This window comes from Gymnoscopelus braueri (assembly GCF_963280865.1).
Source record: "Gymnoscopelus braueri genome assembly, chromosome: 4".
NCBI lineage: Eukaryota > Metazoa > Chordata > Actinopteri > Myctophiformes > Myctophidae > Gymnoscopelus > Gymnoscopelus braueri.
The window spans coordinates 3,934,238-3,947,816 of NC_137605.1; positions in this window are offsets into that span (position 1 = coordinate 3,934,238).

Consider the following 13,579-nt stretch of genomic DNA (forward strand, 5'->3'; position numbering starts at 1 on the left):
GCTAATTTCAGTGTGACAGTGAAATCCACACACATTCAGGGGGGGGGGGGGGATTCCATTATAGGGAGACCAACCCGGCCTGTCAAAGCATGCCTTGTTCTGCAGTCTGATGGTAGCCAGGTAGAAACTGTTCAGAAACCGGGTGTTCATTGATGAAACTGCAGCTTAATGTTCTGCTTTGTGAATTAAAATAGTATTACATGGCTGCTTGATTCTGAATGGCCAATCACTGAATTCAGCAGTGATTATGATTAGTACTTTTCAATAATGACCCTCTGCTATCAATAACTGACCACCACTATGAACACAGGCTGAGCACCCGGCTGGCTCATATCAATCCTTGGTGGTTCTTGGTTCTTGCCGTACCCAACATGGTGGTGTCCAAAGTAAACAAACATACGGTGTAATTTACAGCTACACAGTACACTAAAGAAACTGAGATGAGAATTGAGAGATAGACATTGCAGCACCAAAATATTAGATTGATTCATATTTGATCAACACTTCCTAGAGGAGTTTTGCGAGCCGACCGTGTCGTGCTGGACGCACATGGCATATAATCTAATGCAGGGGTCTTCAACGGGGGGTCCGGGACCCCTAGGGGGTCCTCAGATATTCTGCAAAAATCCGCCAAATCTTTGTGTCATAGGATCCCTCGCATCCCTATTCTGGGGGGAACATTAGCCGAAAATAGCAGATCTGCAATACCACAACGCGTCGCAGGCACATTGTGAGCTTATAGATCGGTTATTTTCGGCGAAGAGGTTTGGTGTAGAGGGAAAAAACAGCAGGCCAAATACCTAGTCAAAGGTCAAGTTTACAAAGTATTGAGGGTTCAAGTTTTTAAAAGTCTGAAAATACACATTTAATTTATTTGAATCAAATCTGAAGTGAGGGGTCCCTGCTTCATCTCTCTCTCAGCTAAGGGGTCCTTGGACTAAAAATCTAATGGACTACTTTCATTACCGTATAAGCAATTACTGTAAATCCTTCTATAATCAATGAAATCATGTTTTGTTACGTTTTGGATCCATTTGAATTTCACTTTCACCAAACATTTCTGTGGTCATTTGTGTGCTCTGGCTTTTGTTTGCACCCCAGACAGATTTTTAAATGTCTTGATTAAAACATTTTAGTAATTGATTGACTCGTTTGATCAGAAACGCCCCAATCCTACAAGCCCATTCAACTTCAAAACATTTTTAACCACGTCATGACTCAATGAAAACACGTCCCTTGTTCTGGTGACTGATATTGCCCTTCTAATGTGTGAGAGAGTAGTGTTTTCTTTAAATTACATTTTTCATTGTTATTACTATCACCACCCCCCCCCCCCAAACAAAATAAATTAAATAAAAAGACTCAAATAATCATAAACATTGTCCATAATAAGTCCAATGGCCACCAGATGACATGTGTGTACAATTAAATGTAACAAGGGGAGATTTAACAGCGCTTTACATACATACCCAATAGTTACTCTTGCTAGCACCACTCGATCTAGCTCTACCCTGAAATGTTAAATTGTTATGCTTACTTTTATTGCCATATACTGTAACTGTACCATGTAGTAGAATAGAATACTTATGCAATTACTAGAGTATAAAAGTGTTACCATTGTTACATAACTCCACATCTTGTTCTCCAGTAACTACTGTACACATAAGTAAGAATACATTTGGTACTGGCAGTACTGTTAGTACAAAAGATTACACTGTAACTCCAGAGTAATTACGTTGTGGGCAGTAATCTAAATGGCCACCAGATGGCGCGTGCGTGCTTGCGACAGTGAGACAGAGACAGAGAGAACAAGCGCCTTTCCTTCATTGCATTTGTGATGTTCAATTCCCTGTGATGTTCTCTACCAATCTGCCAATCATGACTAATCTGCAGATTAGTCTGTCCCCGCTCGGTTCTGATCTGATTCCGTTGCCCCCGAAGTTGTGGGCACCAATCAAGAACCAGCATGCAAATGTGGGGCGGGTTTATCACCATTTCTTGCAATTTAGGTATTTTAGTCAAAAGCTGTGGTTAATACTTTCCATCGATTCAATATTTATAAAACACACACACACACACACACACACACACACACACACACACACACACACACACACACACACACACACACACACACACACACACAAACAAACACACTTTCAGTAAAAAAAACATACAAAAAAAACTAAAACAGCCGATCCACAAGCTCATAACGCGTCGCATCATGGCGCACTGTGAGCTTGTAGATCAGCTATTTTGGCCACTTTCATGTGACACTGTAGCGTGACGAAGTATAGGGCATTAATTTATTTAAAAAAAAACTAAAATAAACGTTGAAAAATGGAGATATGAGGTTTCTGCCCGGCAACAATGATATGTGTGCAGGAAGTTGTTTGCAGGCCATAAAAAAACAGACTTTCTGTGTGGCATAGTTCTCTGTTCATTGATACAATAGACACAGGGGGGTCAAACTCATTTTGGATCAGGGGCCTGATTGTGCAAAAATTCGACTCCATGCAGGTCGAGACAGTGCATGTGCACGCCACACACAAATGCACACGCGTGTCCGTGCACGCTGCCTTTGTGCATGCGAGCGTTGCCTTCGTTCTTGCATTCAGGTCACTGTAAGTGCGTGCCAGTAACATCAACACATGCATTGGTGTGAAAGGCTTGTGCTTTCCCCGAGCGGTGTGGTTTCTTCCTTTTGAAGAAACCTGCAGTCACTATGTACTGTGCACTGACATTGTGGTCACCTTAGCTTCCTGTAGCTGCTCAAGTGACTCAGAAAAGATGTGTGTGTGTGTGTGTGTGTGTGTGTGTGTGTGTGTGTGTGTGTGTGTGTGTGTGTGTGTGTGTGTGTGTGTGTGTGTGTGTGTGTGTGTGTGTGTGTGTGTGTGTGTGTGTGTGTGTGTTTGTGTGTGTGTGTTTGTGCTATGAGTAACAATAGCACAGATCAGGGGTCGTTGTGAGCTTCCAGATCGGCTATTTTTGGCAAATACGTTTGGTGTAGAGGGAAAAAGGAGCAGGACCAAAGGTCAAGTTTACAAAATATTGAGGGTTTAAGTGGTTGCATGTCTGGAAATACACATTTAACATGAATCCAATATCTAGTGGGGGGTGCCTGCTTCATCTCTTTCTCAGCTAAGGGGGTCCTTGGCCTGAAAAACGTTGAGACGACCCTGGCACAGATAATAAATGTTCATTTTCAGAAGGGGAGGATTTGACCTCTGAGGACTGTTAGAGGTCAAATCCAAAATGGCCGCTAGTCCAATTTAAAGTATAATTTCCAACTAAATAGGGGATGCCTTTTCATTTGGTGATACTTTAGAGATTACCAGATTTCAAGGAAATGCATTTAGGTTGAGGTCAAGGTAAAACATAATAATGCAGTGATTTCCTCAGAATCAACAAATGGCAGTGTAACAAACACCGGTCTCTTATATAGGCGACACCAACAATGACACACCTGAAGGGGTTTAGACAATTAATTAATGAACATTCCTCTAGCAGAGGGCAAGGAACTTTATGCAACCAGTGGAAGTGGAGTCCTCTGTTCTCCTGCTGATTCAAACTTGGCCTGCCTTAGACTTGATTGATTGATTGATGTACTTTTATTTAGTAAGACATGATAATCATAGTACATGGAAGTACAAATTCACAATACAAGGTCTACTAAACTGGAAGACTCATTAAGCACTTGGCTTGTTTAAGATGATGCACACATGCACACAAATCATGATGACATATAAGAGACAGACAGATATACACACTACTATACAGAATGTCATACAATCAGCTTTCAGGTTACTGGTTTGAAGAGAGAAAAAATATATATATAGTTTAGTTAGTTTATTTTGATCCACATCAACAATTACACAAAACATACCCCACTATAAGCCAATGGTTCATGTTGATTGATCAAAAAGGCATAGGCTGAAGCTCAAAGCTTATTTATGCCTATCCTTCCTTCATGTTGTTTTAACTTAGATACATCATTTATAAAGTTCATATTATATGAACACTCAAAGTATTACTTAATTACATTCAAGATGTTACATTGATCGTAGTAATCGAACACTCGAAAATATACAATATATACACCCATGTCTTCGTTCTTATACACATATTTACACCCGAATGCGTGCATATACTAATATACACCCATTCAAATATACCGTTATATACAAACGCCAACACTACCACATCACACCATACCCCTCAATCCATCAATTTCCTAGTTATTACGCATATACATGTCAGTATCTCACCACAACATGCCAACATATTATGTTACCATGCTTTACTGAGCAGGCAACACGCCCTAATCGTTATATATTCACATATAACACATGTACACCCATACATAAATTTACTTACATACATACACACACATACACATATATAAATACATACATATATACATGCATATATATATATATATATATATATATATATATATATATATATATATATATATATATATATATACATACATACACACCTACCTACACATACATACATACACACACACACACACACACACACACACACACACCACAACGGAATCCGTTACACCCCATACAATTATTATAATTATGTACTGTATACACTCTATATTTTCCATAAGTCCATTAATTATCATATCTATATTTCTCCAACAGACTCTGCTTGTACTGTTTTTTAAATTGCATTATATTTTTACATTGCTGAACCACCTCCGGTAAACCATTCCATAGCTTCACTCCACTGACAGATATGCACAAGCTCTTAAGAGTGGTGCGAGCACCAAGATTTCTAAAATTCAATTCCCTTCTCAATTCGTACCTCCCCTCTCTATCCTTAAACAATTTCTGTATATTTCCTGGTAATGTTTTGTTCCTTGCCTTATAAATAATTTGTGCCGTTTTAAATGTAACCATATCCAGAAACTTCAAAGTGTTAGACCTTAAGAACAGTATGTTTGTATGCTCATGATATCCTACCTTGTGAATTATTCTTATTGCTCTTTTTTGGATTGTGCATAATGGTTGAAGGTTACTCTGGTAGGCGTTTCCCCACTCCTCCACACAGTAGGTCAGATATGGCAGTATTAGCGTGTTATACAAGGTGTACAGTGACTTATAATTCAAAATATCGATGGCCAAAACGCAAAACCTCCTATCTGAAAAATGTTCATTGTTGGGAAAATGAAAAACAAAACTACAAAATGTTGTATTTTTTTTGCACAATGCTATTTTTTTATGAAACCCATCACATAATACACCGTTTCTGGATGTCTGGACTATATTACATTATTATATGTTAATTACACTTATTTCATATAGCAAATGCAGATAGGAGGTTTTTCCCCACTTTTTCTGGATAATTCTGCAGATAGGAGCTTTTACACTTCAATGTTAAGTGATTGCATAACTAAATAATGACAAATAATACTGGCTGTAAATACATACATTTACAGCTGCAAACAGATGCATCAGTGGTGTGGTCTAGTTTATTTCCCGGAGGTATACGATAATCATTCCCTGCACGAGATGCGCGTGGTCGTGGGTATACGCTAGCGCGTTTTCAATGGATTAAATGGTAGACTGTATACGCTTTTTCCCCAAAAAATCTGCACTGTATACAGCGTAACACGGTAGAACACACCACTGAGTTGCATTGAATGCTTTTTTATTTTATTCAACAAAAAAAAACAAGTTTGCAGGGCAATGCTCACAAAAAATGTGCTAAGAACAGTCCCCAGCAAGAACCTAAAATAAAAGTGCTTACAAATACAATTTACAAAAAGGACAACAGGAATACAATTAGGTGGACTACAAAACAACTGGCCCAGGCACCCCTCGACATAATCCCCCCTATACTCTCTACCCCCCAACTCCACCACCTGAAATACCTCCTCACTCCCACAACCCCCATTCCCCCCAACCAGCACACCACATGCCCCAAACCCCACCCACCTAAACCCTCATGCCCTCCAACTCCCCTAACTCATATAACTGGATCACCAACCTTGTGTCCAGTGTGGACAGTGGAATAGTATGTAAGATCATTGAATGTCTTAAAGAGCCTATAAGCAAGGAGGAAAGACGGATGCCTTGACCCTAGAATCACCAAAGCCAGGGAGGAGATGAGAGCAGCACACAGGGACTTTGTCGCTGACCAAAAGGGAGAGGGTCTGAGGGAGGAATATAAGCGGAAGAAGGAGGAGCTATACCACGTGTATGCAACTGGAACAACAGGAGCTGACCTAAAAGATCAGGGACATTAAAGAGGTGCATGTTAACCAGAAGCATGGCAAGAACTGGAAGCTCATCAATGACGTTTCTGGCAGAAGCTCTTCTCAGACTTCTGGGGAGAAAGCGCAGAGGAACGAGTTGAAACATGGTACCAGCACTTCAAAACACTCCTAGGAAATCCTCCTTCAACCGAAGAAGAGGATGATCCGATGTTCCCGTCTGGTATGGGAAGGTCATGGAAGACAGATCATTCACCATGGATGAGTACCAGAGGGCCAAGGCTACTATCAAGTGAGGCAAGAGCTGCAGGGAGGATGGAGTGATGTATGTGCCCATAGACGAGGTGGTGTTGGATTTTATCAAGCACACACGTCTAGCGAGCTGCCGAAGCTGTGGCGCAAAATGATCATCAATCCAGTACCAAAGTCAGGCGACCTCACCAAGACAGACACCTCCAAGGCATTAGCCTGAGCTCACAAGTCGCAGGTTTTAGACCCATCTCAGACCCTGTACTGAGAAACTCGCAGAACGGCTTCCGCCCGGAGCGAACAGCAGGCGGGCAGATACTGGTGCTGAGGAGGATACTGGAAGGAGTAAGGGAGCGGAATCTTTCAGTGGTGATCACCTTCATGACTTCCAAAAGGCTTTTGGCACCATCCACCGGGGGAAACTGATGAACATTCTCTGGGCCTACTGAGTTCCTGAGAAGATGGTTCAAATGATGGAGACAAGCTACTCGAGGCAGTCCAGGACTTCAAATAACTTGGGCCTGGACTGCTTCAATGGAATAGGACCTGAAGGTCCAGGGGGTACTTGACTAGAATGCCTTGCATGGGATGAGGAGAGTGTGGAAATCAGACATGGGAGAAGACCTCAAGAGGCGGCTGTTCGTATAGCTACAGTGTCAGTACTGCTGTATGGGGCTGAGACATGGACCGTCACAGCACAACAGGAAAGGGCCTTGGATGGAGTCTACACAAGAATGCTACGAATGGCACTAGTCAGATGGACGGACCACATCAGAAATGTGGTCCTCTACGGTAACTTACCATGGGTCACAGACAAAGTCAGAGAGAGAAGGATGAGGCAGGGCACTGCGTCAGGCACCCATAACTAGTGGCAAGCAAACTGACACTATGGGAGCCAACCCAGGGCAAAGCCAGGAAAGACAAAAAGTGCACCACCCTACGTAGATGAACTTCGGCGTAACAGCTTAGCTAACAACACTGTAGAGCTCAAGACCCTGATCAAGACCCTGATGCTAGATAGGAGAGTGTGGAGGGCAGCGATTCAGGAGTCCTGAGTTGGTGTTGGCTAGACCATACCCCCCCCCCCCCCCATACCCTATACCCCCAACTCCACCACCTGCAATACTCCCCCACTCCCACAAACCCCATCCCCCCAACTGCCAGCCCACACATCTCCGCCTCCATAACTCAAACCCCCATCCCACTTCAGGAGTCCCGAGTTGGTGTTGACTAGACCACACTCTTGCATCGCATCGCATCGCAAAGACCCAATCCTATATGATCCGGCCTAACTGGCCTATGCCCCCCTCAACATAATCCCCCCCATACCCTATACCCCCAACTCCACCACCTGCAATACTCCCCCACTCCCACAAATCCCATACCCCCCAACTGCCAGCCCACACCTCTCAACCCCCATAACTCAAAACCCCATCCCACTCCATACCCTCATACCCCCAAATCCCACCCAATCCATTACCCCCACTCCCAGAACCCCCGATCTCCATGCCCCCAACCAGCACACCACAACCCCCAAACTCCACCCACCCAAACCCTCATGCACCCCCCACCCCATAACCCCCCAACCGCCACCCCACACCTCCCACACCCCATAACTCCAAACCCCATCCCACCCCCATACCCTATACTCTCCAACCAACACACCACAATATTCTCACAGGTTTGTTGGCTGCCATGGTGTTCACGTGTGATTTTGATCTGCAATTATTAAAAAATCACGACATGGACGTTCACATCTAAGCAGCAATGACAACCTCTAACCACAAGTTCAAAATGTTCAATGCCAAAACCTCCTATCTATACCTAAAAATGACCTCCTATCTACATAGATGCACATAGGAGGTTTTTACCTAGAAATAGTTAGGCTTACAAACAAACATTATGTTGTTAAATAATGCTTTTTTTATGCTAATTTTGAGATCAAGACATTCTACAGTACTGTAACAAGTAATACCATTAACATTTTTGATCAACTCACACTCTTGGTGTGATAAAAGTTTCACCACCTGACACTAATCATTAGCAATCAACAAGGCAATGCAAATAACTTGACAGTTACTAACAAATACTTAACTAGTAAGGGTGGAAGACACTTTTTTATTTTGAAAATAATTGATTACTACAAACTGAAAGACATTTAGACGGTCTACATAACATAGAATTCCCAAGTTTCAGCTCTGTCTGCTGCTCAACTAGTTCTGGTGCAGATAAGAGGTTTTGCGCTTCAACATTTTAGCACTAATTGGCACTGAACAAGATAGGAGGTTTTAGTCAAATGACTTTTTCTGACAAAATGAGGGGCGGGACTATCTTGCAGACAGACTGAGCATGTGCAGCATAGCCTATAGTCCTCATCCACAGTGAAATCCGAAAATCATGAAATTTGCACTTAGGAGGTTTTGCATTTTGGCCATCGATATGCTTTTCCTTATACCGTACTCCAATACTCCTTGCCACTTTGGTCCGTACATGATTTATATGGGCTTTCCAACTGAACTTATGGTCAATTATAACTCCTAAAAAGATATTCTCATAAACTCTTTCCAATATTATTTTGTCAATCCTTAGCTCAACCTTTGTATTACAGTCTATTTTTTTATTTCCAAAAATCATAAATTTTGTTTTTTTAATGTTAAAGTAATACTAGGTAACGTTTTCAACAAAACTAAAGTTAAATTGTATATCTTTTGTGAGTGGCAAAAGTTTCACAACACCCACTCCATGAATTTCACCCCCGGAAGCCTTTTATTTATATATTTTGTATTGAACGCTGTCGGGGGGGACTTTCCCGGGAAAATGACGTCATCTGGCCAGAAAACGGAACTACCGCAACGGTTTCCTGTTTGGCCAGGAACTACCGCGCTAATAACAAAAAGGAACCTCACGCTGATTTTAAGAGAATGTAGGATTGGAAGATCGAAAAAGAACAGAAAAAGAAAGCACAGCTCATGGTAACTAATGCTCCACTGGCTAAGAGAAACGATCCGCAGATAGTATAAAACAATTAAAAGATCGCTTTTTGAAACGCTTCCGGCTTCCGGTGAAAACAAATGGAATTCTGGGTAATCGAGGACTACGGAAATTATATGCAGTGACAGTAGTGACCAGCAGAGGTTGCTAAAAATCGTTATTTGTGAATCTGCATTGTACAACTTTAAGTGATCATTTATTTAAATCAAACCATAATTTCAGTTTCCCCAATTCAACAGAGACAACTTCCAACAGCTGCTGAAGGTTCTCCCCGGAGCAAAAAATATTAGTATCGTCTGCAAAAACAACACACTTCAAGATACTAGAGACTTTGCATATATCATTTAAATATAAAATAAATAATTTGGGGCCCAATATAGACCCTTGTGGGACTCCACAAGTAATAGCCGAGCTTGTTGATCTATATTCTCCCATCTGTACAAACTGTTGTCTATTTTCAATATAACTTTTCACCCAATTAAGCCCAATGCCTCTAATACCATATCTATCCATTTTTCTAAGTAAGATATCATGGTCAATTGTGTCAAATGCCTTCTTTAAATCAATAAATACCCCTATTGCAAATTCCCTATTATCAACTGAACTAGTTACTTTTTCTATTACATCAATTAATGCCATTGAAGTTGATCTATTGGTTCTAAAGCCATATTGACAATCTGTCAAAAGCTGATGTTTATCCATGAAACTGTCCAGCCTAGCAGAAAAAAGTTTTTCAAGGATCTTAGAGATTTGAGATAACAAGGAAACTGGCCTGTAATTTGTGTAAAGGTGTTTTTCTCCTGCTTTGTGTATTGGAATTACCTTAGCTATTTTCATCTGACAAGGAAAAGAGCCTGTTTTAAATGATAGGTTACAGATGTGTGTTAATGGGTCTGCAATAGCATTAATTACATTCTTTATAAGTGACATGTCAATGCCGTTCCAATCTGTTGATGTTTTGTTCTTAAAATTATTTACAATATCAATTATTTCTTTTTTGTCAGTATTATGTATAAAGATGGTGTCTGCGTTACTTTCAACAAAATATTGAGCACCTCCCGTTTGGGGCGGGGTTATTTCCTTTGCCAGTTTGGGTCCTATACTCACAAAGAACTCATTAAACCCCTCAACCACCTCATTCATGTTGTTAATGGTCTTTTCCTTGTCAACAATATGATCAATATAGTTAGAGTATGTTTTATTCCTAATAATGCTATTTAATATTTTCCATGTACCCTTGATATTATTTTTGTTTTTGTCTAATAATTTATTATAATAATCTTTCTTACAATTCCTAATAAAATCCATTAGTTTATTTTTATATTTTTTATATTTAATGTCTTTATCTCTAGTTCTATATTTTATGACATCTCTATATAAGGTATTCTTCTTTTTACATGCATTTGACAATCCCCTTGTAATCCAGGGCTTATCATTACAATTTGTGTTCCTCCTGCATTTTTGCTTTGGACAGTTTCTTTCAAACAACAGTAAGAATGTATTTAAGAAATTATCATAGGCTAGATCTACATCCTCTGTTTCATATACGTTCTTCCAGTCTTGAGCTAGTAATTCCCTATTGAAAGCATTTAGAGCTTCTTCAGTTCTCAATCTCTTATATCTAGTTATATTCTCTTCCCTCTTCAGGCTATGGCCACAGTCATAAATCACGAAGACTGGCAGATGATCACTGATATCATTAATAAGTAATCCACTCATTATATTATCCTCCATATTATTTGTAAATATATTATCTATTATAGTAGCTGAATGAGATGTTATTCTACTAGGCTGTGTTATAATAAGATATAGGCTCATACTATACATTGCAGCTATAAAGTCATCAATTAATATATTTTTATTAGGATTAAGAAGATCTATGTTATAGTCTCCACAGACATATGTAACCTTCTGCTCAGTCTTCATGAACAACTCTTCCATAAAATTCTTGAAAATGTCAATGCTAGAGCTTGGATCCCTATAAACACAGCTGACGAAAATATTTTTCTTTTTTTCAATATTAATCTCAATTGTAACACATTCACATATATCATCAATAGTCATACTTTCAACAATCTTATATTGCAATCTTTTGTCCACATACAAAGCTGTCCCCCCTCCTGTTGTTTTTGTTATTTAATTTAAGTAATCTTTCTATTCATGAAATTTAAATCATAGCCCTCCAGCTCAAAATCCATCCCCCTCTCTAAACTGAGCCATGTTTCAGAGATAGCTATCACACTAAATGGTGTGATGAACTTGCTCAGATATTGTTTAATACTGTCAAAGTTTGCGTATAGGCTCCTGCTATTGAAATGGATAATTGAAATACAATGATCCAATTTCCTGTTTTTTATAAACTGTTCATCTGTGTAGTAACGACAGTTATTTACATTCGTGAAAAAGTTACTCTCAGGGTCAATGTCTTGATTCAGGTCGATCATGTTAATAAAAAAGAGTTCCTATATCCAAATCCAATCCATTTATCATGAGTCCTTTCAAATACCAACCACCCAGCTAGCAACTGAGCGTGACCGCTGACGTCAGGCTGGTAGTTTCGGGGCGTGCGGGGCGTGGGGATAGACCGACAACGCTGGTCTATCCCCACGCTGAAGGGGTCTCGCTCATTGAAATGCGTGGCGATGTGTCGTGAGCGTCTATTGTCGCACCAGTGTGACGCTGTCCATGTTGAGGACAAGACTCTCTGTCTCTCTGTCTCTCAGTATTACTATACTTGTGAGGACTCATACTTGTGAGGACATAATAAAGCACGTTTATGGATCCCATTAGATTTTTTTTTGCTATTTTTCACCCTGAACCTAAGCTTGGTGTACCTTACAAAGTAAGGTGACCTAGGATTCATTCTTATTGTATTGTATTTACTCATTGCATTGTTAATTCTGTGTATTGGGATTGAATTCCTATTTAAAATACAATTAAATAATTTGCTTGTGTTACCTTTAACTATTATTTAATACTCAAGTGGCATATTGTTAATTATAACACACATTAATTAATTATGAATATAACTTCTTATCTGTGGACATCCATCTCTCTCTCTCTCTCTCTCTCTCTCTCTCTCTCTCTCTCTCTCTCTCTCTCTCTCTCTCTCTCTCTCTCTCTCTCGTCGCGTGACGTCACTTACGTAATGACGTCACGAACGTCTTTGCTCTTTCCAAAGAGGAAAATCCACTATTGTTCTTCACTGCACTTCGCTGCTGGGGACAGAATAGCGTGCCGAAACTGGTAAGTTATTCTTTGGCTTAGAATCATATTTTCTCATTGTGTGTACCTTACTGATTAAATGCGTTTAGTGTTTGGTTGTTGTTGTTGTTTTAGAGTTAGTTTATGCATTTGTAGATTCAGCCATAAGCCAAGGCGACGCTGCTGTTAGCTTAGCAGTTAGCGCGCTAGCGAAGCTAATGCTATCGCCAATCTGCAGACTGTACTATTAAACAACTGGGCTGACGATAAAAAGTGGTCTTTGTCAGTGAATGAGTTGCCAATGTTTCCATGTCGATGGAAATATTTCCATGATGGTCATCATAACCCATTTTCAGTAGTGGTAATAGTAATTTTATGTAACGTCGCCTCACCAGTGTTGCCAGATTTCGCGAGGGTAATAAGCAACCAGGTCTAAGAAAACAAGCCCAAAAGAAGCAACTATAGGCCACTTCAAACGTCGGCTATTTCAAAATAGCTGATCTACAAGCTCACAACTGCAATTAACCCGCAACTACCATTATTTACTGGCAACTTAACTGGGAAAAACAAGGCTAACGTGGCTTATAATAAGCAGACCTGGCCACACTGCGTACCACCAGACTATCTGATTTTAAGAGTGAAATGGTCTTGATAGAAACAGACTGCCAACTTAGTCAAAGCACAGTTCAATCTGATGAGGCTGGGCCCTCTCAGAATGTTGAACTGGATGCTCCAGAGTGTAATCCAACTGAGTTTGTTAATGACCCTGGTGAATTGCAATCTCAACTGAGAAACAACTTACCCTTGTGTTTTCTTTTACAGAACAGTGACACCAGTGAATCCGAGTCCAAACTGCCTTGCGCCACTGTCCCCTGGTGTTGGTAAGATGAGATTTTTCTA